This window comes from Melozone crissalis, unplaced genomic scaffold, assembly GCF_028551555.1.
Source record: "Melozone crissalis strain CALT ecotype California unplaced genomic scaffold, PUWL_Pcris_2 ptg000034l_1, whole genome shotgun sequence".
NCBI lineage: Eukaryota > Metazoa > Chordata > Aves > Passeriformes > Passerellidae > Melozone > Melozone crissalis.
Genome location: NW_026535812.1, coordinates 6,963,333 through 6,982,500, shown reverse-complemented (window position 1 = coordinate 6,982,500; position 19,168 = coordinate 6,963,333). Strand labels below are relative to the sequence as shown.

Genomic DNA, 19,168 nt, shown 5'->3' with positions numbered 1-19,168 from the left:
GTGGTTTTGGGGTGCGGCTTGCGGCCTTGGGGGCGAGCGGTGGGCCGGGCTGGGGTCTCCAGGGGCCGGCGTGGGCCTGTGTGGCGGTGAGGTGGCGGTGGTGGTGGCGGCGGCGCGGTGCCGGCGCGTGCCGGGAGGCTGTTGCCGGGTGGTCGAGGGCGCTGCGGAGGGGCCGGTGGGTGCCTACGGCCATACCACCCTGAGAACGCCCGATCTCGTCTGATCTCGGAAGCTAAGCAGGGTCGGGCCCGGTTAGTACTTGGATGGGAGACCGCCTGGGAATACCGGATGCTGTAGGCATCTCTCTTGGTGCCTTTTGTGCCCGGGCGGTCTCTGGTTTTGCCTGGGCAGCCGGGGCCAGGGCGTGCAGGGAGGGGGCAGGTGTGGTTTTGGGGTGCGGCTTGCGGCCTTGGGGGCGAGCGGTGGGCCGGGCTGGGGTCTCCAGAGGCCGGCGTGGGCCTGTGTGGCGGTGAGGTGGCGGTGGTGGTGGCCGGCGCGGTGCCGGCGCGTGCCGGGAGGCTGTTGCCGGGTGGTCGAGGGCGCTGCGGAGGGGCCGGTGGGTGCCTACGGCCATACCACCCTGAGAACGCCCGATCTCGTCTGATCTCGGAAGCTAAGCAGGGTCGGGCCCGGTTAGTACTTGGATGGGAGACCGCCTGGGAATACCGGGTGCTGTAGGCATCTCTTTTGGTGCCTTTTGTGCCCGGGCGGTCTCTGGTTTTGCCTGGACAGCCGGGACCAGGGCGTGCAGGGAGGGGGCAGGTGTGGTTTTGGGGTGCGGCTTGCGGCCTTGGGGGCGAGCGGTGGGCCGGGCTGGGGTCTCCAGGGGCCGGCGTGGGCCTGTGTGGCGGTGAGGTGGCGGTGGTGGTGGCCGGCGCGGTGCCGGCGCGTGCCGGGAGGCTGTTGCCGGGTGGTCGAGGGCGCTGCGGAGGGGCCGGTGGGTGCCTACGGCCATACCACCCTGAGAACGCCCGATCTCGTCTGATCTCGGAAGCTAAGCAGGGTCGGGCCCGGTTAGTACTTGGATGGGAGACCGCCTGGGAATACCGGGTGCTGTAGGCATCTCTTTTGGTGCCTTTTGTGCCCGGGCGGTCTCTGGTTTTGCCTGGGCAGCCGGGGCCCAGGGCGTGCAGGGAGGGGGCAGGTGTGGTTTTGGGGTGCGGCTTGCGGCCTTGGGGGCGAGCGGTGGGCCGGGCTGGGGTCTCCAGGGGCCGGCGTGGGCCTGTGTGGCGGTGGGGTGGCGGTGGTGGTGGCCGGCGCGGTGCCGGCGCGTGCCGGGAGGCTGTTGCCGGGTGGTCGAGGGCGCTGCGGAGGGGCCGGTGGGTGCCTACGGCCATACCACCCTGAGAACGCCCGATCTCGTCTGATCTCGGAAGCTAAGCAGGGTCGGGCCCGGTTAGTACTTGGATGGGAGACCGCCTGGGAATACCGGGTGCTGTAGGCATCTCTTTTGGTGCCTTTTGTGCCCGGGCGGTCTCTGGTTTTGCCTGGGCAGCCGGGGCAGGGCGTGCAGGGAGGGGGCAGGTGTGGTTTTGGGGTGCGGCTTGCGGCCTTGGGGGCGAGCGGTGGGCCGGGCTGGGGTCTCCAGGGGCCGGCGTGGGCCTGTGTGGCGGTGAGGTGGCGGTGGTGGTGGCCGGCGCGGGTGCCGGCGCGTGCCGGGAGGCTGTTGCCGGGTGGTCGAGGGCGCTGCGGAGGGGCCGGTGGGTGCCTACGGCCATACCACCCTGAGAACGCCCGATCTCGTCTGATCTCGGAAGCTAAGCAGGGTCGGGCCCGGTTAGTACTTGGATGGGAGACCGCCTGGGAATACCGGGTGCTGTAGGCATCTCTTTTGGTGCCTTTTGTGCCCGGGCGGTCTCTGGTTTTGCCTGGGCAGCCGGGGCAGGGCGTGCAGGGAGGGGGCAGGTGTGGTTTTGGGGTGCGGCTTGCGGCCTTGGGGGCGAGCGGTGGGCCGGGCTGGGGTCTCCAGGGGCCGGCGTGGGCCTGTGTGGCGGTGAGGTGGCGGTGGTGGTGGCCGGCGCGGTGCCGGCGCGTGCCGGGAGGCTGTTGCCGGGTGGTCGAGGGCGCTGCGGAGGGGCCGGTGGGTGCCTACGGCCATACCACCCTGAGAACGCCCGATCTCGTCTGATCTCGGAAGCTAAGCAGGGTCGGGCCCGGTTAGTACTTGGATGGGAGACCGCCTGGGAATACCGGGTGCTGTAGGCATCTCTCTTGGTGCCTTTTGTGCCCGGGCGGTCTCTGGTTTTGCCTGGGCAGCCGGGGCCAGGGCGTGCAGGGAGGGGGCAGGTGTGGTTTTGGGGTGCGGCTTGCGGCCTTGGGGGCGAGCGGTGGGCCGGGCTGGGGTCTCCAGAGGCCGGCGTGGGCCTGTGTGGCGGTGAGGTGGCGGTGGTGGTGGCCGGCGCGGTGCCGGCGCGTGCCGGGAGGCTGTTGCCGGGTGGTCGAGGGCGCTGCGGAGGGGCCGGTGGGTGCCTACGGCCATACCACCCTGAGAACGCCCGATCTCGTCTGATCTCGGAAGCTAAGCAGGGTCGGGCCCGGTTAGTACTTGGATGGGAGACCGCCTGGGAATACCGGGTGCTGTAGGCATCTCTTTTGGTGCCTTTTGTGCCCGGGCGGTCTCTGGTTTTGCCTGGACAGCCGGGACCAGGGCGTGCAGGGAGGGGGCAGGTGTGGTTTTGGGGTGCGGCTTGCGGCCTTGGGGGCGAGCGGTGGGCCGGGCTGGGGTCTCCAGGGGCCGGCGTGGGCCTGTGTGGCGGTGAGGTGGCGGTGGTGGTGGCCGGCGCGGTGCCGGCGCGTGCCGGGAGGCTGTTGCCGGGTGGTCGAGGGCGCTGCGGAGGGGCCGGTGGGTGCCTACGGCCATACCACCCTGAGAACGCCCGATCTCGTCTGATCTCGGAAGCTAAGCAGGGTCGGGCCCGGTTAGTACTTGGATGGGAGACCGCCTGGGAATACCGGGTGCTGTAGGCATCTCTTTTGGTGCCTTTTGTGCCCGGGCGGTCTCTGGTTTTGCCTGGGCAGCCGGGGCCAGGGCGTGCAGGGAGGGGGCAGGTGTGGTTTTGGGGTGCGGCTTGCGGCCTTGGGGGCGAGCGGTGGGCCGGGCTGGGGTCTCCAGGGGCCGGCGTGGGCCTGTGTGGCGGTGGGGTGGCGGTGGTGGTGGCCGGCGCGGTGCCGGCGCGTGCCGGGAGGCTGTTGCCGGGTGGTCGAGGGCGCTGCGGAGGGGCCGGTGGGTGCCTACGGCCATACCACCCTGAGAACGCCCGATCTCGTCTGATCTCGGAAGCTAAGCAGGGTCGGGCCCGGTTAGTACTTGGATGGGAGACCGCCTGGGAATACCGGGTGCTGTAGGCATCTCTTTTGGTGCCTTTTGTGCCCGGGCGGTCTCTGGTTTTGCCTGGGCAGCCGGGGCAGGGCGTGCAGGGAGGGGGCAGGTGTGGTTTTGGGGTGCGGCTTGCGGCCTTGGGGGCGAGCGGTGGGCCGGGCTGGGGTCTCCAGGGGCCGGCGTGGGCCTGTGTGGCGGTGAGGTGGCGGTGGTGGTGGCCGGCGCGGTGCCGGCGCGTGCCGGGAGGCTGTTGCCGGGTGGTCGAGGGCGCTGCGGAGGGGCCGGTGGGTGCCTACGGCCATACCACCCTGAGAACGCCCGATCTCGTCTGATCTCGGAAGCTAAGCAGGGTCGGGCCCGGTTAGTACTTGGATGGGAGACCGCCTGGGAATACCGGGTGCTGTAGGCATCTCTTTTGGTGCCTTTTGTGCCCGGGCGGTCTCTGGTTTTGCCTGGGCAGCCGGGGCAGGGCGTGCAGGGAGGGGGCAGGTGTGGTTTTGGGGTGCGGCTTGCGGCCTTGGGGGCGAGCGGTGGGCCGGGCTGGGGTCTCCAGGGGCCGGCGTGGGCCTGTGTGGCGGTGGGGTGGCGGTGGTGGTGGCCGGCGCGGTGCCGGCGCGTGCCGGGAGGCTGTTGCCGGGTGGTCGAGGGCGCTGCGGAGGGGCCGGTGGGTGCCTACGGCCATACCACCCTGAGAACGCCCGATCTCGTCTGATCTCGGAAGCTAAGCAGGGTCGGGCCCGGTTAGTACTTGGATGGGAGACCGCCTGGGAATACCGGGTGCTGTAGGCATCTCTTTTGGTGCCTTTTGTGCCCGGGCGGTCTCTGGTTTTGCCTGGGCAGCCGGGGCAGGGCGTGCAGGGAGGGGGCAGGTGTGGTTTTGGGGTGCGGCTTGCGGCCTTGGGGGCGAGCGGTGGGCCGGGCTGGGGTCTCCAGGGGCCGGCGTGGGCCTGTGTGGCGGTGAGGTGGCGGTGGTGGTGGCCGGCGCGGTGCCGGCGCGTGCCGGGAGGCTGTTGCCGGGTGGTCGAGGGCGCTGCGGAGGGGCCGGTGGGTGCCTACGGCCATACCACCCTGAGAACGCCCGATCTCGTCTGATCTCGGAAGCTAAGCAGGGTCGGGCCCGGTTAGTACTTGGATGGGAGACCGCCTGGGAATACCGGGTGCTGTAGGCATCTCTTTTGGTGCCTTTTGTGCCCGGGCGGTCTCTGGTTTTGCCTGGGCAGCCGGGGCAGGGCGTGCAGGGAGGGGGCAGGTGTGGTTTTGGGGTGCGGCTTGCGGCCTTGGGGGCGAGCGGTGGGCCGGGCTGGGGTCTCCAGGGGCCGGCGTGGGCCTGTGTGGCGGTGAGGTGGCGGTGGTGGTGGCCAGCGCGGTGCCGGCGCGTGCCGGGAGGCTGTTGCCGGGTGGTCGAGGGCGCTGCGGAGGGGCCGGTGGGTGCCTACGGCCATACCACCCTGAGAACGCCCGATCTCGTCTGATCTCGGAAGCTAAGCAGGGTCGGGCCCGGTTAGTACTTGGATGGGAGACCGCCTGGGAATACCGGGTGCTGTAGGCATCTCTCTTGGTGCCTTTTGTGCCCGGGCGGTCTCTGGTTTTGCCTGGGCAGCCGGGGCCAGGGCGTGCAGGGAGGGGGCAGGTGTGGTTTTGGGGTGCGGCTTGCGGCCTTGGGGGCGAGCGGTGGGCCGGGGCTGGGGTCCCAGAGGCCGGCGTGGGCCTGTGTGGCGGTGAGGTGGCGGTGGTGGTGGCCGGCGCGGGTGCCGGCGCGTGCCGGGAGGCTGTTGCCGGGTGGTCGAGGGCGCTGCGGAGGGGCCGGTGGGTGCCTACGGCCATACCACCCTGAGAACGCCCGATCTCGTCTGATCTCGGAAGCTAAGCAGGGTCGGGCCCGGTTAGTACTTGGATGGGAGACCGCCTGGGAATACCGGGTGCTGTAGGCATCTCTTTTGGTGCCTTTTGTGCCCGGGCGGTCTCTGGTTTTGCCTGGACAGCCGGGACCAGGGCGTGCAGGGAGGGGGCAGGTGTGGTTTTGGGGTGCGGCTTGCGGCCTTGGGGGCGAGCGGTGGGCCGGGCTGGGGTCTCCAGGGGCCGGCGTGGGCCTGTGTGGCGGTGAGGTGGCGGTGGTGGTGGCCGGCGCGGTGCCGGCGCGTGCCGGGAGGCTGTTGCCGGGTGGTCGAGGGCGCTGCGGAGGGGCCGGTGGGTGCCTACGGCCATACCACCCTGAGAACGCCCGATCTCGTCTGATCTCGGAAGCTAAGCAGGGTCGGGCCCGGTTAGTACTTGGATGGGAGACCGCCTGGGAATACCGGGTGCTGTAGGCATCTCTTTTGGTGCCTTTTGTGCCCGGGCGGTCTCTGGTTTTGCCTGGGCAGCCGGGGCCAGGGCGTGCAGGGAGGGGGCAGGTGTGGTTTTGGGGTGCGGCTTGCGGCCTTGGGGGCGAGCGGTGGGCCGGGCTGGGGTCTCCAGGGGCCGGCGTGGGCCTGTGTGGCGGTGGGGTGGCGGTGGTGGTGGCCGGCGCGGTGCCGGCGCGTGCCGGGAGGCTGTTGCCGGGTGGTCGAGGGCGCTGCGGAGGGGCCGGTGGGTGCCTACGGCCATACCACCCTGAGAACGCCCGATCTCGTCTGATCTCGGAAGCTAAGCAGGGTCGGGCCCGGTTAGTACTTGGATGGGAGACCGCCTGGGAATACCGGGTGCTGTAGGCATCTCTTTTGGTGCCTTTTGTGCCCGGGCGGTCTCTGGTTTTGCCTGGGCAGCCGGGGCAGGGCGTGCAGGGAGGGGGCAGGTGTGGTTTTGGGGTGCGGCTTGCGGCCTTGGGGGCGAGCGGTGGGCCGGGCTGGGGTCTCCAGGGGCCGGCGTGGGCCTGTGTGGCGGTGAGGTGGCGGTGGTGGTGGCCGGCGCGGTGCCGGCGCGTGCCGGGAGGCTGTTGCCGGGTGGTCGAGGGCGCTGCGGAGGGGCCGGTGGGTGCCTACGGCCATACCACCCTGAGAACGCCCGATCTCGTCTGATCTCGGAAGCTAAGCAGGGTCGGGCCCGGTTAGTACTTGGATGGGAGACCGCCTGGGAATACCGGGTGCTGTAGGCATCTCTCTTGGTGCCTTTTGTGCCCGGGCGGTCTCTGGTTTTGCCTGGGCAGCCGGGGCCAGGGCGTGCAGGGAGGGGGCAGGTGTGGTTTTGGGGTGCGGCTTGCGGCCTTGGGGGCGAGCGGTGGGCCGGGCTGGGGTCTCCAGAGGCCGGCGTGGGCCTGTGTGGCGGTGAGGTGGCGGTGGTGGTGGCCGGCGCGGTGCCGGCGCGTGCCGGGAGGCTGTTGCCGGGTGGTCGAGGGCGCTGCGGAGGGGCCGGTGGGTGCCTACGGCCATACCACCCTGAGAACGCCCGATCTCGTCTGATCTCGGAAGCTAAGCAGGGTCGGGCCCGGTTAGTACTTGGATGGGAGACCGCCTGGGAATACCGGGTGCTGTAGGCATCTCTTTTGGTGCCTTTTGTGCCCGGGCGGTCTCTGGTTTTGCCTGGACAGCCGGGACCAGGGCGTGCAGGGAGGGGGCAGGTGTGGTTTTGGGGTGCGGCTTGCGGCCTTGGGGGCGAGCGGTGGGCCGGGCTGGGGTCTCCAGGGGCCGGCGTGGGCCTGTGTGGCGGTGAGGTGGCGGTGGTGGTGGCCGGCGCGGTGCCGGCGCGTGCCGGGAGGCTGTTGCCGGGTGGTCGAGGGCGCTGCGGAGGGGCCGGTGGGTGCCTACGGCCATACCACCCTGAGAACGCCCGATCTCGTCTGATCTCGGAAGCTAAGCAGGGTCGGGCCCGGTTAGTACTTGGATGGGAGACCGCCTGGGAATACCGGGTGCTGTAGGCATCTCTTTTGGTGCCTTTTGTGCCCGGGCGGTCTCTGGTTTTGCCTGGGCAGCCGGGGCAGGGCGTGCAGGGAGGGGGCAGGTGTGGTTTTGGGGTGCGGCTTGCGGCCTTGGGGGCGAGCGGTGGGCCGGGCTGGGGTCTCCAGGGGCCGGCGTGGGCCTGTGTGGCGGTGAGGTGGCGGTGGTGGTGGCCGGCGCGGTGCCGGCGCGTGCCGGGAGGCTGTTGCCGGGTGGTCGAGGGCGCTGCGGAGGGGCCGGTGGGTGCCTACGGCCATACCACCCTGAGAACGCCCGATCTCGTCTGATCTCGGAAGCTAAGCAGGGTCGGGCCCGGTTAGTACTTGGATGGGAGACCGCCTGGGAATACCGGGTGCTGTAGGCATCTCTTTTGGTGCCTTTTGTGCCCGGGCGGTCTCTGGTTTTGCCTGGGCAGCCGGGGCCAGGGCGTGCAGGGAGGGGGCAGGTGTGGTTTTGGGGTGCGGCTTGCGGCCTTGGGGGCGAGCGGTGGGCCGGGCTGGGGTCTCCAGGGGCCGGCGTGGGCCTGTGTGGCGGTGGGGTGGCGGTGGTGGTGGCCGGCGCGGTGCCGGCGCGTGCCGGGAGGCTGTTGCCGGGTGGTCGAGGGCGCTGCGGAGGGGCCGGTGGGTGCCTACGGCCATACCACCCTGAGAACGCCCGATCTCGTCTGATCTCGGAAGCTAAGCAGGGTCGGGCCCGGTTAGTACTTGGATGGGAGACCGCCTGGGAATACCGGGTGCTGTAGGCATCTCTTTTGGTGCCTTTTGTGCCCGGGCGGTCTCTGGTTTTGCCTGGGCAGCCGGGGCAGGGCGTGCAGGGAGGGGGCAGGTGTGGTTTTGGGGTGCGGCTTGCGGCCTTGGGGGCGAGCGGTGGGCCGGGCTGGGGTCTCCAGGGGCCGGCGTGGGCCTGTGTGGCGGTGAGGTGGCGGTGGTGGTGGCCGGCGCGGTGCCGGCGCGTGCCGGGAGGCTGTTGCCGGGTGGTCGAGGGCGCTGCGGAGGGGCCGGTGGGTGCCTACGGCCATACCACCCTGAGAACGCCCGATCTCGTCTGATCTCGGAAGCTAAGCAGGGTCGGGCCCGGTTAGTACTTGGATGGGAGACCGCCTGGGAATACCGGGTGCTGTAGGCATCTCTTTTGGTGCCTTTTGTGCCCGGGCGGTCTCTGGTTTTGCCTGGGCAGCCGGGGCAGGGCGTGCAGGGAGGGGGCAGGTGTGGTTTTGGGGTGCGGCTTGCGGCCTTGGGGGCGAGCGGTGGGCCGGGCTGGGGTCTCCAGGGGCCGGCGTGGGCCTGTGTGGCGGTGAGGTGGCGGTGGTGGTGGCCGGCGCGGTGCCGGCGCGTGCCGGGAGGCTGTTGCCGGGTGGTCGAGGGCGCTGCGGAGGGGCCGGTGGGTGCCTACGGCCATACCACCCTGAGAACGCCCGATCTCGTCTGATCTCGGAAGCTAAGCAGGGTCGGGCCCGGTTAGTACTTGGATGGGAGACCGCCTGGGAATACCGGGTGCTGTAGGCATCTCTTTTGGTGCCTTTTGTGCCCGGGCGGTCTCTGGTTTTGCCTGGGCAGCCGGGGCAGGGCGTGCAGGGAGGGGGCAGGTGTGGTTTTGGGGTGCGGCTTGCGGCCTTGGGGGCGAGCGGTGGGCCGGGCTGGGGTCTCCAGGGGCCGGCGTGGGCCTGTGTGGCGGTGAGGTGGCGGTGGTGGTGGCCGGCGCGGTGCCGGCGCGTGCCGGGAGGCTGTTGCCGGGTGGTCGAGGGCGCTGCGGAGGGGCCGGTGGGTGCCTACGGCCATACCACCCTGAGAACGCCCGATCTCGTCTGATCTCGGAAGCTAAGCAGGGTCGGGCCCGGTTAGTACTTGGATGGGAGACCGCCTGGGAATACCGGGTGCTGTAGGCATCTCTTTTGGTGCCTTTTGTGCCCGGGCGGTCTCTGGTTTTGCCTGGGCAGCCGGGGCAGGGCGTGCAGGGAGGGGGCAGGTGTGGTTTTGGGGTGCGGCTTGCGGCCTTGGGGGCGAGCGGTGGGCCGGGCTGGGGTCTCCAGGGGCCGGCGTGGGCCTGTGTGGCGGTGAGGTGGCGGTGGTGGTGGCCGGCGCGGTGCCGGCGCGTGCCGGGAGGCTGTTGCCGGGTGGTCGAGGGCGCTGCGGAGGGGCCGGTGGGTGCCTACGGCCATACCACCCTGAGAACGCCCGATCTCGTCTGATCTCGGAAGCTAAGCAGGGTCGGGCCCGGTTAGTACTTGGATGGGAGACCGCCTGGGAATACCGGGTGCTGTAGGCATCTCTCTTGGTGCCTTTTGTGCCCGGGCGGTCTCTGGTTTTGCCTGGGCAGCCGGGGCCAGGGCGTGCAGGGAGGGGGCAGGTGTGGTTTTGGGGTGCGGCTTGCGGCCTTGGGGGCGAGCGGTGGGCCGGGCTGGGGTCTCCAGAGGCCGGCGTGGGCCTGTGTGGCGGTGAGGTGGCGGTGGTGGTGGCCGGCGCGGTGCCGGCGCGTGCCGGGAGGCTGTTGCCGGGTGGTCGAGGGCGCTGCGGAGGGGCCGGTGGGTGCCTACGGCCATACCACCCTGAGAACGCCCGATCTCGTCTGATCTCGGAAGCTAAGCAGGGTCGGGCCCGGTTAGTACTTGGATGGGAGACCGCCTGGGAATACCGGGTGCTGTAGGCATCTCTTTTGGTGCCTTTTGTGCCCGGGCGGTCTCTGGTTTTGCCTGGACAGCCGGGACCAGGGCGTGCAGGGAGGGGGCAGGTGTGGTTTTGGGGTGCGGCTTGCGGCCTTGGGGGCGAGCGGTGGGCCGGGCTGGGGTCTCCAGGGGCCGGCGTGGGCCTGTGTGGCGGTGAGGTGGCGGTGGTGGTGGCCGGCGCGGTGCCGGCGCGTGCCGGGAGGCTGTTGCCGGGTGGTCGAGGGCGCTGCGGAGGGGCCGGTGGGTGCCTACGGCCATACCACCCTGAGAACGCCCGATCTCGTCTGATCTCGGAAGCTAAGCAGGGTCGGGCCCGGTTAGTACTTGGATGGGAGACCGCCTGGGAATACCGGGTGCTGTAGGCATCTCTTTTGGTGCCTTTTGTGCCCGGGCGGTCTCTGGTTTTGCCTGGGCAGCCGGGGCCAGGGCGTGCAGGGAGGGGGCAGGTGTGGTTTTGGGGTGCGGCTTGCGGCCTTGGGGGCGAGCGGTGGGCCGGGCTGGGGTCTCCAGGGGCCGGCGTGGGCCTGTGTGGCGGTGGGGTGGCGGTGGTGGTGGCCGGCGCGGTGCCGGCGCGTGCCGGGAGGCTGTTGCCGGGTGGTCGAGGGCGCTGCGGAGGGGCCGGTGGGTGCCTACGGCCATACCACCCTGAGAACGCCCGATCTCGTCTGATCTCGGAAGCTAAGCAGGGTCGGGCCCGGTTAGTACTTGGATGGGAGACCGCCTGGGAATACCGGGTGCTGTAGGCATCTCTTTTGGTGCCTTTTGTGCCCGGGCGGTCTCTGGTTTTGCCTGGGCAGCCGGGGCAGGGCGTGCAGGGAGGGGGCAGGTGTGGTTTTGGGGTGCGGCTTGCGGCCTTGGGGGCGAGCGGTGGGCCGGGCTGGGGTCTCCAGGGGCCGGCGTGGGCCTGTGTGGCGGTGAGGTGGCGGTGGTGGTGGCCGGCGCGGTGCCGGCGCGTGCCGGGAGGCTGTTGCCGGGTGGTCGAGGGCGCTGCGGAGGGGCCGGTGGGTGCCTACGGCCATACCACCCTGAGAACGCCCGATCTCGTCTGATCTCGGAAGCTAAGCAGGGTCGGGCCCGGTTAGTACTTGGATGGGAGACCGCCTGGGAATACCGGGTGCTGTAGGCATCTCTTTTGGTGCCTTTTGTGCCCGGGCGGTCTCTGGTTTTGCCTGGGCAGCCGGGGCAGGGCGTGCAGGGAGGGGGCAGGTGTGGTTTTGGGGTGCGGCTTGCGGCCTTGGGGGCGAGCGGTGGGCCGGGCTGGGGTCTCCAGGGGCCGGCGTGGGCCTGTGTGGCGGTGAGGTGGCGGTGGTGGTGGCCGGCGCGGTGCCGGCGCGTGCCGGGAGGCTGTTGCCGGGTGGTCGAGGGCGCTGCGGAGGGGCCGGTGGGTGCCTACGGCCATACCACCCTGAGAACGCCCGATCTCGTCTGATCTCGGAAGCTAAGCAGGGTCGGGCCCGGTTAGTACTTGGATGGGAGACCGCCTGGGAATACCGGGTGCTGTAGGCATCTCTCTTGGTGCCTTTTGTGCCCGGGCGGTCTCTGGTTTTGCCTGGGCAGCCGGGGCCAGGGCGTGCAGGGAGGGGGCAGGTGTGGTTTTGGGGTGCGGCTTGCGGCCTTGGGGGCGAGCGGTGGGCCGGGCTGGGGTCTCCAGAGGCCGGCGTGGGCCTGTGTGGCGGTGAGGTGGCGGTGGTGGTGGCCGGCGCGGTGCCGGCGCGTGCCGGGAGGCTGTTGCCGGGTGGTCGAGGGCGCTGCGGAGGGGCCGGTGGGTGCCTACGGCCATACCACCCTGAGAACGCCCGATCTCGTCTGATCTCGGAAGCTAAGCAGGGTCGGGCCCGGTTAGTACTTGGATGGGAGACCGCCTGGGAATACCGGGTGCTGTAGGCATCTCTTTTGGTGCCTTTTGTGCCCGGGCGGTCTCTGGTTTTGCCTGGACAGCCGGGACCAGGGCGTGCAGGGAGGGGGCAGGTGTGGTTTTGGGGTGCGGCTTGCGGCCTTGGGGGCGAGCGGTGGGCCGGGCTGGGGTCTCCAGGGGCCGGCGTGGGCCTGTGTGGCGGTGAGGTGGCGGTGGTGGTGGCCGGCGCGGTGCCGGCGCGTGCCGGGAGGCTGTTGCCGGGTGGTCGAGGGCGCTGCGGAGGGGCCGGTGGGTGCCTACGGCCATACCACCCTGAGAACGCCCGATCTCGTCTGATCTCGGAAGCTAAGCAGGGTCGGGCCCGGTTAGTACTTGGATGGGAGACCGCCTGGGAATACCGGGTGCTGTAGGCATCTCTTTTGGTGCCTTTTGTGCCCGGGCGGTCTCTGGTTTTGCCTGGGCAGCCGGGGCCAGGGCGTGCAGGGAGGGGGCAGGTGTGGTTTTGGGGTGCGGCTTGCGGCCTTGGGGGCGAGCGGTGGGCCGGGCTGGGGTCTCCAGGGGCCGGCGTGGGCCTGTGTGGCGGTGGGGTGGCGGTGGTGGTGGCCGGCGCGGTGCCGGCGCGTGCCGGGAGGCTGTTGCCGGGTGGTCGAGGGCGCTGCGGAGGGGCCGGTGGGTGCCTACGGCCATACCACCCTGAGAACGCCCGATCTCGTCTGATCTCGGAAGCTAAGCAGGGTCGGGCCCGGTTAGTACTTGGATGGGAGACCGCCTGGGAATACCGGGTGCTGTAGGCATCTCTTTTGGTGCCTTTTGTGCCCGGGCGGTCTCTGGTTTTGCCTGGGCAGCCGGGGCAGGGCGTGCAGGGAGGGGGCAGGTGTGGTTTTGGGGTGCGGCTTGCGGCCTTGGGGGCGAGCGGTGGGCCGGGCTGGGGTCTCCAGGGGCCGGCGTGGGCCTGTGTGGCGGTGAGGTGGCGGTGGTGGTGGCCGGCGCGGTGCCGGCGCGTGCCGGGAGGCTGTTGCCGGGTGGTCGAGGGCGCTGCGGAGGGGCCGGTGGGTGCCTACGGCCATACCACCCTGAGAACGCCCGATCTCGTCTGATCTCGGAAGCTAAGCAGGGTCGGGCCCGGTTAGTACTTGGATGGGAGACCGCCTGGGAATACCGGGTGCTGTAGGCATCTCTTTTGGTGCCTTTTGTGCCCGGGCGGTCTCTGGTTTTGCCTGGGCAGCCGGGGCCAGGGCGTGCAGGGAGGGGGCAGGTGTGGTTTTGGGGTGCGGCTTGCGGCCTTGGGGGCGAGCGGTGGGCCGGGCTGGGGTCTCCAGGGGCCGGCGTGGGCCTGTGTGGCGGTGGGGTGGCGGTGGTGGTGGCCGGCGCGGTGCCGGCGCGTGCCGGGAGGCTGTTGCCGGGTGGTCGAGGGCGCTGCGGAGGGGCCGGTGGGTGCCTACGGCCATACCACCCTGAGAACGCCCGATCTCGTCTGATCTCGGAAGCTAAGCAGGGTCGGGCCCGGTTAGTACTTGGATGGGAGACCGCCTGGGAATACCGGGTGCTGTAGGCATCTCTTTTGGTGCCTTTTGTGCCCGGGCGGTCTCTGGTTTTGCCTGGGCAGCCGGGGCAGGGCGTGCAGGGAGGGGGCAGGTGTGGTTTTGGGGTGCGGCTTGCGGCCTTGGGGGCGAGCGGTGGGCCGGGCTGGGGTCTCCAGGGGCCGGCGTGGGCCTGTGTGGCGGTGAGGTGGCGGTGGTGGTGGCCGGCGCGGTGCCGGCGCGTGCCGGGAGGCTGTTGCCGGGTGGTCGAGGGCGCTGCGGAGGGGCCGGTGGGTGCCTACGGCCATACCACCCTGAGAACGCCCGATCTCGTCTGATCTCGGAAGCTAAGCAGGGTCGGGCCCGGTTAGTACTTGGATGGGAGACCGCCTGGGAATACCGGGTGCTGTAGGCATCTCTTTTGGTGCCTTTTGTGCCCGGGCGGTCTCTGGTTTTGCCTGGGCAGCCGGGGCAGGGCGTGCAGGGAGGGGGCAGGTGTGGTTTTGGGGTGCGGCTTGCGGCCTTGGGGGCGAGCGGTGGGCCGGGCTGGGGTCTCCAGGGGCCGGCGTGGGCCTGTGTGGCGGTGAGGTGGCGGTGGTGGTGGCCGGCGCGGTGCCGGCGCGTGCCGGGAGGCTGTTGCCGGGTGGTCGAGGGCGCTGCGGAGGGGCCGGTGGGTGCCTACGGCCATACCACCCTGAGAACGCCCGATCTCGTCTGATCTCGGAAGCTAAGCAGGGTCAGGCCCGGTTAGTACTTGGATGGGAGACCGCCTGGGAATACCGGGTGCTGTAGGCATCTCTTTTGGTGCCTTTTGTGCCCGGGCGGTCTCTGGTTTTGCCTGGGCAGCCGGGGCAGGGCGTGCAGGGAGGGGGCAGGTGTGGTTTTGGGGTGCGGCTTGCGGCCTTGGGGGCGAGCGGTGGGCCGGGCTGGGGTCTCCAGGGGCCGGCGTGGGCCTGTGTGGCGGTGAGGTGGCGGTGGTGGTGGCCGGCGCGGTGCCGGCGCGTGCCGGGAGGCTGTTGCCGGGTGGTCGAGGGCGCTGCGGAGGGGCCGGTGGGTGCCTACGGCCATACCACCCTGAGAACGCCCGATCTCGTCTGATCTCGGAAGCTAAGCAGGGTCGGGCCCGGTTAGTACTTGGATGGGAGACCGCCTGGGAATACCGGGTGGTGTAGGCATCTCTCTTGGTGCCTTTTGTGCCCGGGCGGTCTCTGGTTTTGCCTGGACAGCCGGGACCAGGGCGTGCAGGGAGGGGGCAGGTGTGGTTTTGGGGTGCGGCTTGCGGCCTTGGGGGCGAGCGGTGGGCCGGGCTGGGGTCTCCAGAGGCCGGCGTGGGCCTGTGTGGCGGTGAGGTGGCGGTGGTGGTGGCCGGCGCGGTGCCGGCGCGTGCCGGGAGGCTGTTGCCGGGTGGTCGAGGGCGCTGCGGAGGGGCCGGTGGGTGCCTACGGCCATACCACCCTGAGAACGCCCGATCTCGTCTGATCTCGGAAGCTAAGCAGGGTCGGGCCCGGTTAGTACTTGGATGGGAGACCGCCTGGGAATACCGGGTGCTGTAGGCATCTCTTTTGGTGCCTTTTGTGCCCGGGCGGTCTCTGGTTTTGCCTGGGCAGCCGGGGCCAGGGCGTGCAGGGAGGGGGCAGGTGTGGTTTTGGGGTGCGGCTTGCGGCCTTGGGGGCGAGCGGTGGGCCGGGCTGGGGTCTCCAGGGGCCGGCGTGGGCCTGTGTGGCGGTGAGGTGGCGGTGGTGGTGGCCGGCGCGGTGCCGGCGCGTGCCGGGAGGCTGTTGCCGGGTGGTCGAGGGCGCTGCGGAGGGGCCGGTGGGTGCCTACGGCCATACCACCCTGAGAACGCCCGATCTCGTCTGATCTCGGAAGCTAAGCAGGGTCGGGCCCGGTTAGTACTTGGATGGGAGACCGCCTGGGAATACCGGGTGCTGTAGGCATCTCTCTTGGTGCCTTTTGTGCCCGGGCGGTCTCTGGTTTTGCCTGGGCAGCCGGGGCCAGGGCGTGCAGGGAGGGGGCAGGTGTGGTTTTGGGGTGCGGCTTGCGGCCTTGGGGGCGAGCGGTGGGCCGGGCTGGGGTCTCCAGAGGCCGGCGTGGGCCTGTGTGGCGGTGAGGTGGCGGTGGTGGTGGCCGGCGCGGTGCCGGCGCGTGCCGGGAGGCTGTTGCCGGGTGGTCGAGGGCGCTGCGGAGGGGCCGGTGGGTGCCTACGGCCATACCACCCTGAGAACGCCCGATCTCGTCTGATCTCGGAAGCTAAGCAGGGTCGGGCCCGGTTAGTACTTGGATGGGAGACCGCCTGGGAATACCGGGTGCTGTAGGCATCTCTTTTGGTGCCTTTTGTGCCCGGGCGGTCTCTGGTTTTGCCTGGGCAGGCGGGGCCAGGGCGTGCAGGGAGGGGGCAGGTGTGGTTTTGGGGTGCGGCTTGCGGCCTTGGGGGCGAGCGGTGGGCCGGGCTGGGGTCTCCAGAGGCCGGCGTGGGCCTGTGTGGCGGTGAGGTGGCGGTGGTGGTGGCCGGCGCGGTGCCGGCGCGTGCCGGGAGGCTGTTGCCGGGTGGTCGAGGGCGCTGCGGAGGGGCCGGTGGGTGCCTACGGCCATACCACCCTGAGAACGCCCGATCTCGTCTGATCTCGGAAGCTAAGCAGGGTCGGGCCCGGTTAGTACTTGGATGGGAGACCGCCTGGGAATACCGGGTGCTGTAGGCATCTCTTTTGGTGCCTTTTGTGCCCGGGCGGTCTCTGGTTTTGCCTGGGCAGCCGGGGCCAGGGCGTGCAGGGAGGGGGCAGGTGTGGTTTTGGGGTGCGGCTTGCGGCCTTGGGGGCGAGCGGTGGGCCGGGCTGGGGTCTCCAGGGGCCGGCGTGGGCCTGTGTGGCGGTGGGGTGGCGGTGGTGGTGGCCGGCGCGGTGCCGGCGCGTGCCGGGAGGCTGTTGCCGGGTGGTCGAGGGCGCTGCGGAGGGGCCGGTGGGTGCCTACGGCCATACCACCCTGAGAACGCCCGATCTCGTCTGATCTCGGAAGCTAAGCAGGGTCGGGCCCGGTTAGTACTTGGATGGGAGACCGCCTGGGAATACCGGGTGCTGTAGGCATCTCTCTTGGTGCCTTTTGTGCCCGGGCGGTCTCTGGTTTTGCCTGGGCAGGCGGGGCCAGGGCGTGCAGGGAGGGGGCAGGTGTGGTTTTGGGGTGCGGCTTGCGGCCTTGGGGGCGAGCGGTGGGCCGGGCTGGGGTCTCCAGAGGCCGGCGTGGGCCTGTGTGGCGGTGAGGTGGCGGTGGTGGTGGCCGGCGCGGTGCCGGCGCGTGCCGGGAGGCTGTTGCCGGGTGGTCGAGGGCGCTGCGGAGGGGCCGGTGGGTGCCTACGGCCATACCACCCTGAGAACGCCCGATCTCGTCTGATCTCGGAAGCTAAGCAGGGTCGGGCCCGGTTAGTACTTGGATGGGAGACCGCCTGGGAATACCGGGTGCTGTAGGCATCTCTTTTGGTGCCTTTTGTGCCCGGGCGGTCTCTGGTTTTGCCTGGACAACCGGGGCCAGGGCGTGCAGGGAGGGGGCAGGTGTGGTTTTGGGGTGCGGCTTGCGGCCTTGGGGGCGAGCGGTGGGCCGGGCTGGGGTCTCCAGGGGCCGGCGTGGGCCTGTGTGGCGGTGAGGTGGCGGTGGTGGTGGCCGGCGCGGTGCCGGCGCGTGCCGGGAGGCTGTTGCCGGGTGGTCGAGGGCGCTGCGGAGGGGCCGGTGGGTGCCTACGGCCATACCACCCTGAGAACGCCCGATCTCGTCTGATCTCGGAAGCTAAGCAGGGTCGGGCCCGGTTAGTACTTGGATGGGAGACCGCCTGGGAATACCGGGTGCTGTAGGCATCTCTTTTGGTGCCTTTTGTGCCCGGGCGGTCTCTGGTTTTGCCTGGGCAGCCGGGGCAGGGCGTGCAGGGAGGGGGCAGGTGTGGTTTTGGGGTGCGGCTTGCGGCCTTGGGGGCGAGCGGTGGGCCGGGCTGGGGTCTCCAGGGGCCGGCGTGGGCCTGTGTGGCGGTGAGGTGGCGGTGGTGGTGGCCGGCACGGTGCCGGCGCGTGCCGGGAGGCTGTTGCCGGGTGGTCGAGGGCGCTGCGGAGGGGCCGGTGGGTGCCTACGGCCATACCACCCTGAGAACGCCCGATCTCGTCTGATCTCGGAAGCTAAGCAGGGTCGGGCCCGGTTAGTACTTGGATGGGAGACCGCCTGGGAATACCGGGTGCTGTAGGCATCTCTCTTGGTGCCTTTTGTGCCCGGGCGGTCTCTGGTTTTGCCTGGGTAGCCGGGGCCAGGGCGTGCAGGGAGGGGGCAGGTGTGGTTTTGGGGTGCGGCTTGCGGCCTTGGGGGCGAGCGGTGGGCCGGGCTGGGGTCTCCAGAGGCCGGCGTGGGCCTGTGTGGCGGTGAGGTGGCGGTGGTGGTGGCCGGCGCGGTGCCGGCGCGTGCCGGGAGGCTGTTGCCGGGTGGTCGAGGGCGCTGCGGAGGGGCCGGTGGGTGCCTACGGCCATACCACCCTGAGAACGCCCGATCTCGTCTGATCTCGGAAGCTAAGCAGGGTCGGGCCCGGTTAGTACTTGGATGGGAGACCGCCTGGGAATACCGGGTGCTGTAGGCATCTCTTTTGGTGCCTTTTGTGCCCGGGCGGTCTCTGGTTTTGCCTGGACAACCGGGGCCAGGGCGTGCAGGGAGGGGGCAGGTGTGGTTTTGGGGTGCGGCTTGCGGCCTTGGGGGCGAGCGGTGGGCCGGGCTGGGGTCTCCAGGGGCCGGCGTGGGCCTGTGTGGCGGTGAGGTGGCGGTGGTGGTGGCCGGCGCGGTGCCGGCGCGTGCCGGGAGGCTGTTGCCGGGTGGTCGAGGGCGCTGCGGAGGGGCCGGTGGGTGCCTACGGCCATACCACCCTGAGAACGCCCGATCTCGTCTGATCTCGGAAGCTAAGCAGGGTCGGGCCCGGTTAGTACTTGGATGGGAGACCGCCTGGGAATACCGGGTGCTGTAGGCATCTCTTTTGGTGCCTTTTGTGCCCGGGCGGTCTCTGGTTTTGCCTGGGCAGGCGGGGCCAGGGCGTGCAGGGAGGGGGCAGGTGTGGTTTTGGGGTGCGGCTTGCGGCCTTGGGGGCGAGCGGTGGGCCGGGCTGGGGTCTCCAGAGGCCGGCGTGGGCCTGTGTGGCGGTGAGGTGGCGGTGGTGGTGGCCGGCGCGGTGCCGGCGCGTGCCGGGAGGCTGTTGCCGGGTGGTCGAGGGCGCTGCGGAGGGGCCGGTGGGTGCCTACGGCCATACCACCCTGAGAACGCCCGATCTCGTCTGATCTCGGAAGCTAAGCAGGGTCGGGCCCGGTTAGTACTTGGATGGGAGACCGCCTGGGAATACCGGGTGCTGTAGGCATCTCTTTTGGTGCCTTTTGTGCCCGGGCGGTCTCTGGTTTTGCCTGGGCAGCCGGGGCCAGGGCGTGCAGGGAGGGGGCAGGTGTGGTTTTGGGGTGCGGCTTGCGGCCTTGGGGGCGAGCGGTGGGCCGGGCTGGGGTCTCCAGGGGCCGGCGTGGGCCTGTGTGGCGGTGGGGTGGCGGTGGTGGTGGCCGGCGCGGTGCCGGCGCGTGCCGGGAGGCTGTTGCCGGGTGGTCGAGGGCGCTGCGGAGGGGCCGGTGGGTGCCTACGGCCATACCACCCTGAGAACGCCCGATCTCGTCTGATCTCGGAAGCTAAGCAGGGTCGGGCCCGGTTAGTACTTGGATGGGAGACCGCCTGGGAATACCGGGTGCTGTAGGCATCTCTCTTGGTGCCTTTTGTGCCCGGGCGGTCTCTGGTTTTGCCTGGGCAGGCGGGGCCAGGGCGTGCAGGGAGGGGGCAGGTGTGGTTTTGGGGTGCGGCTTGCGGCCTTGGGGGCGAGCGGTGGGCCGGGCTGGGGTCTCCAGAGGCCGGCGTGGGCCTGTGTGGCGGTGAGGTGGCGGTGGTGGTGGCCGGCGCGGTGCCGGCGCGTGCCGG

General features: G+C 70.6%; 50 non-coding genes across 50 annotated transcripts; all 50 read left to right on the top strand.

Annotated features, from left to right (window-relative positions):
• Positions 1–181: 181 nt before the first annotated feature.
• Positions 182–300, top strand: LOC128941315 (5S ribosomal RNA). The gene has a single exon (XR_008483501.1). It is a non-coding gene; the product is annotated as a 5S ribosomal RNA (ribosomal RNA).
• A 262-nt stretch (positions 301–562) lies between these two features.
• Positions 563–681, top strand: LOC128941155 (5S ribosomal RNA). Its single transcript, XR_008483342.1, has one exon. It is a non-coding gene; the product is annotated as a 5S ribosomal RNA (ribosomal RNA).
• A 262-nt stretch (positions 682–943) lies between these two features.
• On the top strand, positions 944–1,062 carry LOC128941154 (5S ribosomal RNA). The gene has a single exon (XR_008483341.1). It is a non-coding gene; the product is annotated as a 5S ribosomal RNA (ribosomal RNA).
• Positions 1,063–1,325: 263 nt separating this feature from the next.
• On the top strand, positions 1,326–1,444 carry LOC128941153 (5S ribosomal RNA). Its single transcript, XR_008483340.1, has one exon. It is a non-coding gene; the product is annotated as a 5S ribosomal RNA (ribosomal RNA).
• Positions 1,445–1,706: 262 nt separating this feature from the next.
• On the top strand, positions 1,707–1,825 carry LOC128941152 (5S ribosomal RNA). Its single transcript, XR_008483339.1, has one exon. It is a non-coding gene; the product is annotated as a 5S ribosomal RNA (ribosomal RNA).
• Positions 1,826–2,086: 261 nt separating this feature from the next.
• On the top strand, positions 2,087–2,205 carry LOC128941365 (5S ribosomal RNA). The gene has a single exon (XR_008483550.1). It is a non-coding gene; the product is annotated as a 5S ribosomal RNA (ribosomal RNA).
• Positions 2,206–2,467: 262 nt separating this feature from the next.
• LOC128941364 (5S ribosomal RNA) lies at positions 2,468–2,586 on the top strand. The gene has a single exon (XR_008483549.1). It is a non-coding gene; the product is annotated as a 5S ribosomal RNA (ribosomal RNA).
• Positions 2,587–2,848: 262 nt separating this feature from the next.
• LOC128941363 (5S ribosomal RNA) lies at positions 2,849–2,967 on the top strand. Its single transcript, XR_008483548.1, has one exon. It is a non-coding gene; the product is annotated as a 5S ribosomal RNA (ribosomal RNA).
• A 262-nt stretch (positions 2,968–3,229) lies between these two features.
• On the top strand, positions 3,230–3,348 carry LOC128941362 (5S ribosomal RNA). Its single transcript, XR_008483547.1, has one exon. It is a non-coding gene; the product is annotated as a 5S ribosomal RNA (ribosomal RNA).
• Positions 3,349–3,609: 261 nt separating this feature from the next.
• On the top strand, positions 3,610–3,728 carry LOC128941361 (5S ribosomal RNA). Its single transcript, XR_008483546.1, has one exon. It is a non-coding gene; the product is annotated as a 5S ribosomal RNA (ribosomal RNA).
• Positions 3,729–3,989: 261 nt separating this feature from the next.
• Positions 3,990–4,108, top strand: LOC128941359 (5S ribosomal RNA). Its single transcript, XR_008483544.1, has one exon. It is a non-coding gene; the product is annotated as a 5S ribosomal RNA (ribosomal RNA).
• A 261-nt stretch (positions 4,109–4,369) lies between these two features.
• LOC128941358 (5S ribosomal RNA) lies at positions 4,370–4,488 on the top strand. Its single transcript, XR_008483543.1, has one exon. It is a non-coding gene; the product is annotated as a 5S ribosomal RNA (ribosomal RNA).
• A 261-nt stretch (positions 4,489–4,749) lies between these two features.
• Positions 4,750–4,868, top strand: LOC128941357 (5S ribosomal RNA). Its single transcript, XR_008483542.1, has one exon. It is a non-coding gene; the product is annotated as a 5S ribosomal RNA (ribosomal RNA).
• Positions 4,869–5,131: 263 nt separating this feature from the next.
• LOC128941355 (5S ribosomal RNA) lies at positions 5,132–5,250 on the top strand. Its single transcript, XR_008483541.1, has one exon. It is a non-coding gene; the product is annotated as a 5S ribosomal RNA (ribosomal RNA).
• Positions 5,251–5,512: 262 nt separating this feature from the next.
• Positions 5,513–5,631, top strand: LOC128941354 (5S ribosomal RNA). The gene has a single exon (XR_008483540.1). It is a non-coding gene; the product is annotated as a 5S ribosomal RNA (ribosomal RNA).
• A 262-nt stretch (positions 5,632–5,893) lies between these two features.
• On the top strand, positions 5,894–6,012 carry LOC128941353 (5S ribosomal RNA). The gene has a single exon (XR_008483539.1). It is a non-coding gene; the product is annotated as a 5S ribosomal RNA (ribosomal RNA).
• A 261-nt stretch (positions 6,013–6,273) lies between these two features.
• On the top strand, positions 6,274–6,392 carry LOC128941352 (5S ribosomal RNA). The gene has a single exon (XR_008483538.1). It is a non-coding gene; the product is annotated as a 5S ribosomal RNA (ribosomal RNA).
• Positions 6,393–6,654: 262 nt separating this feature from the next.
• Positions 6,655–6,773, top strand: LOC128941351 (5S ribosomal RNA). The gene has a single exon (XR_008483537.1). It is a non-coding gene; the product is annotated as a 5S ribosomal RNA (ribosomal RNA).
• Positions 6,774–7,035: 262 nt separating this feature from the next.
• LOC128941350 (5S ribosomal RNA) lies at positions 7,036–7,154 on the top strand. The gene has a single exon (XR_008483536.1). It is a non-coding gene; the product is annotated as a 5S ribosomal RNA (ribosomal RNA).
• A 261-nt stretch (positions 7,155–7,415) lies between these two features.
• On the top strand, positions 7,416–7,534 carry LOC128941349 (5S ribosomal RNA). Its single transcript, XR_008483535.1, has one exon. It is a non-coding gene; the product is annotated as a 5S ribosomal RNA (ribosomal RNA).
• Positions 7,535–7,796: 262 nt separating this feature from the next.
• Positions 7,797–7,915, top strand: LOC128941347 (5S ribosomal RNA). The gene has a single exon (XR_008483533.1). It is a non-coding gene; the product is annotated as a 5S ribosomal RNA (ribosomal RNA).
• Positions 7,916–8,176: 261 nt separating this feature from the next.
• On the top strand, positions 8,177–8,295 carry LOC128941346 (5S ribosomal RNA). Its single transcript, XR_008483532.1, has one exon. It is a non-coding gene; the product is annotated as a 5S ribosomal RNA (ribosomal RNA).
• A 261-nt stretch (positions 8,296–8,556) lies between these two features.
• Positions 8,557–8,675, top strand: LOC128941345 (5S ribosomal RNA). The gene has a single exon (XR_008483531.1). It is a non-coding gene; the product is annotated as a 5S ribosomal RNA (ribosomal RNA).
• A 261-nt stretch (positions 8,676–8,936) lies between these two features.
• Positions 8,937–9,055, top strand: LOC128941344 (5S ribosomal RNA). The gene has a single exon (XR_008483530.1). It is a non-coding gene; the product is annotated as a 5S ribosomal RNA (ribosomal RNA).
• A 261-nt stretch (positions 9,056–9,316) lies between these two features.
• LOC128941343 (5S ribosomal RNA) lies at positions 9,317–9,435 on the top strand. Its single transcript, XR_008483529.1, has one exon. It is a non-coding gene; the product is annotated as a 5S ribosomal RNA (ribosomal RNA).
• Positions 9,436–9,697: 262 nt separating this feature from the next.
• Positions 9,698–9,816, top strand: LOC128941342 (5S ribosomal RNA). The gene has a single exon (XR_008483528.1). It is a non-coding gene; the product is annotated as a 5S ribosomal RNA (ribosomal RNA).
• Positions 9,817–10,078: 262 nt separating this feature from the next.
• Positions 10,079–10,197, top strand: LOC128941341 (5S ribosomal RNA). Its single transcript, XR_008483527.1, has one exon. It is a non-coding gene; the product is annotated as a 5S ribosomal RNA (ribosomal RNA).
• Positions 10,198–10,459: 262 nt separating this feature from the next.
• On the top strand, positions 10,460–10,578 carry LOC128941340 (5S ribosomal RNA). Its single transcript, XR_008483526.1, has one exon. It is a non-coding gene; the product is annotated as a 5S ribosomal RNA (ribosomal RNA).
• Positions 10,579–10,839: 261 nt separating this feature from the next.
• LOC128941339 (5S ribosomal RNA) lies at positions 10,840–10,958 on the top strand. The gene has a single exon (XR_008483525.1). It is a non-coding gene; the product is annotated as a 5S ribosomal RNA (ribosomal RNA).
• Positions 10,959–11,219: 261 nt separating this feature from the next.
• LOC128941338 (5S ribosomal RNA) lies at positions 11,220–11,338 on the top strand. Its single transcript, XR_008483524.1, has one exon. It is a non-coding gene; the product is annotated as a 5S ribosomal RNA (ribosomal RNA).
• A 262-nt stretch (positions 11,339–11,600) lies between these two features.
• On the top strand, positions 11,601–11,719 carry LOC128941336 (5S ribosomal RNA). Its single transcript, XR_008483522.1, has one exon. It is a non-coding gene; the product is annotated as a 5S ribosomal RNA (ribosomal RNA).
• Positions 11,720–11,981: 262 nt separating this feature from the next.
• Positions 11,982–12,100, top strand: LOC128941335 (5S ribosomal RNA). Its single transcript, XR_008483521.1, has one exon. It is a non-coding gene; the product is annotated as a 5S ribosomal RNA (ribosomal RNA).
• Positions 12,101–12,362: 262 nt separating this feature from the next.
• LOC128941334 (5S ribosomal RNA) lies at positions 12,363–12,481 on the top strand. Its single transcript, XR_008483520.1, has one exon. It is a non-coding gene; the product is annotated as a 5S ribosomal RNA (ribosomal RNA).
• Positions 12,482–12,742: 261 nt separating this feature from the next.
• LOC128941333 (5S ribosomal RNA) lies at positions 12,743–12,861 on the top strand. Its single transcript, XR_008483519.1, has one exon. It is a non-coding gene; the product is annotated as a 5S ribosomal RNA (ribosomal RNA).
• A 262-nt stretch (positions 12,862–13,123) lies between these two features.
• LOC128941331 (5S ribosomal RNA) lies at positions 13,124–13,242 on the top strand. The gene has a single exon (XR_008483517.1). It is a non-coding gene; the product is annotated as a 5S ribosomal RNA (ribosomal RNA).
• Positions 13,243–13,503: 261 nt separating this feature from the next.
• Positions 13,504–13,622, top strand: LOC128941320 (5S ribosomal RNA). Its single transcript, XR_008483506.1, has one exon. It is a non-coding gene; the product is annotated as a 5S ribosomal RNA (ribosomal RNA).
• Positions 13,623–13,883: 261 nt separating this feature from the next.
• LOC128941314 (5S ribosomal RNA) lies at positions 13,884–14,002 on the top strand. Its single transcript, XR_008483500.1, has one exon. It is a non-coding gene; the product is annotated as a 5S ribosomal RNA (ribosomal RNA).
• A 261-nt stretch (positions 14,003–14,263) lies between these two features.
• Positions 14,264–14,382, top strand: LOC128941318 (5S ribosomal RNA). Its single transcript, XR_008483504.1, has one exon. It is a non-coding gene; the product is annotated as a 5S ribosomal RNA (ribosomal RNA).
• Positions 14,383–14,644: 262 nt separating this feature from the next.
• Positions 14,645–14,763, top strand: LOC128941309 (5S ribosomal RNA). Its single transcript, XR_008483495.1, has one exon. It is a non-coding gene; the product is annotated as a 5S ribosomal RNA (ribosomal RNA).
• Positions 14,764–15,025: 262 nt separating this feature from the next.
• LOC128941298 (5S ribosomal RNA) lies at positions 15,026–15,144 on the top strand. The gene has a single exon (XR_008483484.1). It is a non-coding gene; the product is annotated as a 5S ribosomal RNA (ribosomal RNA).
• A 262-nt stretch (positions 15,145–15,406) lies between these two features.
• LOC128941287 (5S ribosomal RNA) lies at positions 15,407–15,525 on the top strand. Its single transcript, XR_008483473.1, has one exon. It is a non-coding gene; the product is annotated as a 5S ribosomal RNA (ribosomal RNA).
• A 262-nt stretch (positions 15,526–15,787) lies between these two features.
• On the top strand, positions 15,788–15,906 carry LOC128941275 (5S ribosomal RNA). Its single transcript, XR_008483462.1, has one exon. It is a non-coding gene; the product is annotated as a 5S ribosomal RNA (ribosomal RNA).
• A 262-nt stretch (positions 15,907–16,168) lies between these two features.
• LOC128941263 (5S ribosomal RNA) lies at positions 16,169–16,287 on the top strand. The gene has a single exon (XR_008483449.1). It is a non-coding gene; the product is annotated as a 5S ribosomal RNA (ribosomal RNA).
• A 262-nt stretch (positions 16,288–16,549) lies between these two features.
• LOC128941252 (5S ribosomal RNA) lies at positions 16,550–16,668 on the top strand. The gene has a single exon (XR_008483436.1). It is a non-coding gene; the product is annotated as a 5S ribosomal RNA (ribosomal RNA).
• Positions 16,669–16,930: 262 nt separating this feature from the next.
• On the top strand, positions 16,931–17,049 carry LOC128941240 (5S ribosomal RNA). The gene has a single exon (XR_008483424.1). It is a non-coding gene; the product is annotated as a 5S ribosomal RNA (ribosomal RNA).
• A 261-nt stretch (positions 17,050–17,310) lies between these two features.
• On the top strand, positions 17,311–17,429 carry LOC128941229 (5S ribosomal RNA). Its single transcript, XR_008483413.1, has one exon. It is a non-coding gene; the product is annotated as a 5S ribosomal RNA (ribosomal RNA).
• A 262-nt stretch (positions 17,430–17,691) lies between these two features.
• LOC128941216 (5S ribosomal RNA) lies at positions 17,692–17,810 on the top strand. The gene has a single exon (XR_008483400.1). It is a non-coding gene; the product is annotated as a 5S ribosomal RNA (ribosomal RNA).
• A 262-nt stretch (positions 17,811–18,072) lies between these two features.
• On the top strand, positions 18,073–18,191 carry LOC128941205 (5S ribosomal RNA). Its single transcript, XR_008483389.1, has one exon. It is a non-coding gene; the product is annotated as a 5S ribosomal RNA (ribosomal RNA).
• A 262-nt stretch (positions 18,192–18,453) lies between these two features.
• On the top strand, positions 18,454–18,572 carry LOC128941193 (5S ribosomal RNA). The gene has a single exon (XR_008483378.1). It is a non-coding gene; the product is annotated as a 5S ribosomal RNA (ribosomal RNA).
• A 262-nt stretch (positions 18,573–18,834) lies between these two features.
• LOC128941181 (5S ribosomal RNA) lies at positions 18,835–18,953 on the top strand. Its single transcript, XR_008483367.1, has one exon. It is a non-coding gene; the product is annotated as a 5S ribosomal RNA (ribosomal RNA).
• The last annotated feature ends 215 nt before the right edge of the window (positions 18,954–19,168 follow it).